Raw genomic sequence first — 3,065 nt, 5'->3', positions numbered from 1 at the left:
AAAGATTTTTAATATTTTAAAAATCAAACTTTCAACAAAGACAACAAAGCTTCTTAGCTTGAGTTCCAAGCAACTTTGGGCTATAAAAGAAGCATCATACTTCAGCAAAAGGGGGGACACACGAAGAGATAGCAAGAGAATAGCCACAAACCTCTCAAAATTCTCAAAAAATCTCCATACTTTGTAATTTTCAAAATCAATTTTCCAATCAATATTAATACAAACCAAGCATTCTAATCATCTTCTCAAAGATAATAGAGTAAGATTGAACTTTAAACACAGGCCCATGAGAGTCGTATAAAGCATATAATACTCTTCATGTACATATGAATTTTATTTTCGTTTTTGTATATGCAACTGATTTCAATGCTAACCAACCATCCTATCATGCTCATAAGGTCCTATGCAAATGATCTGGGCCTTAACATGCCAACTCCCACGTGAGGATAGCCATATGCCATTAACATAAGCTTATGAGTGTTCATACTTTAACATCTTCGAACCTATAGCTATGAGCATCAAACCACGAAACTAATGACATATTTGGATTCAGGGCATCATGTTTAGTGGATCTGGGTTGTTTTCATATGTTGCTAACGTGTGTTCTTGCAGGTTTGGGAAGCTACCGAAAATAACGTTTTTGTATCGTGAAATAGAGGGGGTTAAAAACCCCCGCTATCTGTCTGAAAAAGTGCATGGGACGGAGGTTGAAGACGACCACGCGTCCGAGCGTGGTTCGTCAGTCAACTTTTCAACCTTCTCTCCTCTGTTTCCATTGGTCCATGCGGGCGAGGGTGGGGACCAGTCTGACTTTGGTCTCCCACTAATCCCATGCCTTGCTTTAATCATGTGCTTCATGTGACCTCAGATCTGAACCCTTGGATCAATTCAATCTCCAATCCAACGCCTCACACACGCAGCTACACCATGCTCCCTCAGTCAACTTCCACACTGAATAAGTATCCTTTTTTATTTTCTATTTTATTTTAATTTCTTTGATAAATTAATTAAAAATAGTTTAAAAATTCAAAAAATTCCCCAAAAAATATTTTAAACTTCTAAAATAATATATTATTTTCTGAAATAAAAATATTTTATTTTTCTTCAAAATTTCAATATTTTTCATAATTAATTAGTATGTATTTATATATTTGCTTATTAATTATTTTAATTAGTCAAAAAATCATAAAAAAATTGTTCTTTGTGTTAAATATTGTTTATATATCATAAACTAATTTTGTACATATTTAGGATAATTTTATCATTAAGTCTTAATTATTTGTGTAATTATTTATATAATTATGTTTTAATTAACTTAAAAAATCCAAAAACAATTTCAAAAATTCCAAAAAAATTAGTTTTGTTCTAAAATCAATTAACAAACATTTTGTACATATTCTAAACTTATTTTCTAAGTTTGATCATTTTTTCATCTTTTCTTTATTTTAAAATTAATTAATCATGCATTAATTATATTTAAAATAAATCATAAAAATCCAAAAAATATGCCTTTTATTTCTTGCAATTTAAAATTCCTAGATAAATGTATAGGATGTCAAATTCATGTAACTAGGCTAGTTTACATTTCCCGCACAATCGATGTAATAGCGTAGATTTACTTTCTGCACTTTACATTTCCGCATTTTAATTTCCAGCACCCATATAAACTGCGTGTATGTCAAAGATAAAACTGAACCGTTAGATCACTATTTCAAAGATAAATATCTGAATTCAATCACAATCACATTTGCACCTCTTAGGGTAATCCCTTTTCACTCTTTTCAAAATCAAAGTTACATTTCTACTGTTTCGAGTACAAAATCGAACCTTTTGTTTATATCCGACGAATGGATAGATTTTTAAAGGGAACAAGGATAAAGACCTCCTAACTCAGGGTAGACCTCCTAGTTTGCTTGCTCAAAATCAAAACAAACAAAATTCTCATACACTGTTGTTTTTTAAAACGAATTTTCCAAAAGACAATATTTAGTATACATCCAAACACGGATCATTACAAAATTAACGATCTTTTCAAAACATCTTTCGAAAGATAAACAAGCATTTGTATATATCCGCACAAGGATCATTACAAATTCTATTTGCAAAGGTATTTCAAAAACACAGGTAAAGCATTCCGAATCAATTGAAAAGTAAAGCAAATGAGCTAAGCAAACTAAAGAGCCCATGGATAACCATGGATACAAAGGGTGCTAACACCTTCCCTTTGTATAACCTACCCCCTTACCCAGAATCTCTCAAAGGTCTTTTTTCTGTTTCTTTTATAAACCTTTCCTTCATTGGATAAAATAAAAGGTCGGTGGCGACTCTGTAAACTTTTTCAAAAGTGACGCGAAAGCGTCCGATCGACAAAAAAGAGTCAGTTCACGTATCCCACCCACGGAGGGGTATGGCCCGAAAGGACGGTCCACAGAACTGGCGACTCTGCTGGGGAATACAAATTCAAAATGTTTTCAAAAGGGGTTACCTTTAGAGTATAGATCATTTCGATGTTTTCAATTGTTTGATCTGATTGCTTTACTTTTCACAGGTTTGCTTGGGTACTTTGCTTGTGTGAAAGATTCTAACCCGAATCTCGAGATACCTTAAGTATATGACAATAGACCAAGGAAACTGTACGGCATGTACCGATACGGTTGATCTGGTAGTCATCGTTAGTGTGATACTTTGGTTTATACTGATGTCCCTTGAAAGCGATCAAGGAGTATATTAGGCTTCCGAAGTGTCATTAACACTAATTTGTCTTAGAACCTTTTAGTTGAACTTGACTTGTGGCCTATTAAGTGGCTAGCTTTGAAATTGATCGAAGCTAGTTATCCTCGAGGAATATTCTTGATCGGCCGTCCGAGCGCCGTATTGAGATGTTGTCTCCAAGGATCATAGAACCCGAATACTATTCTAGGACAGGTTTTCAACCAACTCAACTTCAGAGGGGAGGGTATCACCTATCAACCTCATGCAAGCCTTTAAACCTAAGGCTATTGTTTGATTTGTTTTTGTGTGCCACATGTTTGCATCATAAACACATCATTTTTCACTACACATTT

This window comes from Vicia villosa, unplaced genomic scaffold, assembly GCF_029867415.1.
Source record: "Vicia villosa cultivar HV-30 ecotype Madison, WI unplaced genomic scaffold, Vvil1.0 ctg.000162F_1_1_1, whole genome shotgun sequence".
In the NCBI taxonomy this organism is placed as follows: domain Eukaryota; kingdom Viridiplantae; phylum Streptophyta; class Magnoliopsida; order Fabales; family Fabaceae; genus Vicia; species Vicia villosa.
The sequence above is the reverse complement of the archived record's forward strand: the minus strand, read 5'-3'. Positions refer to the sequence as shown.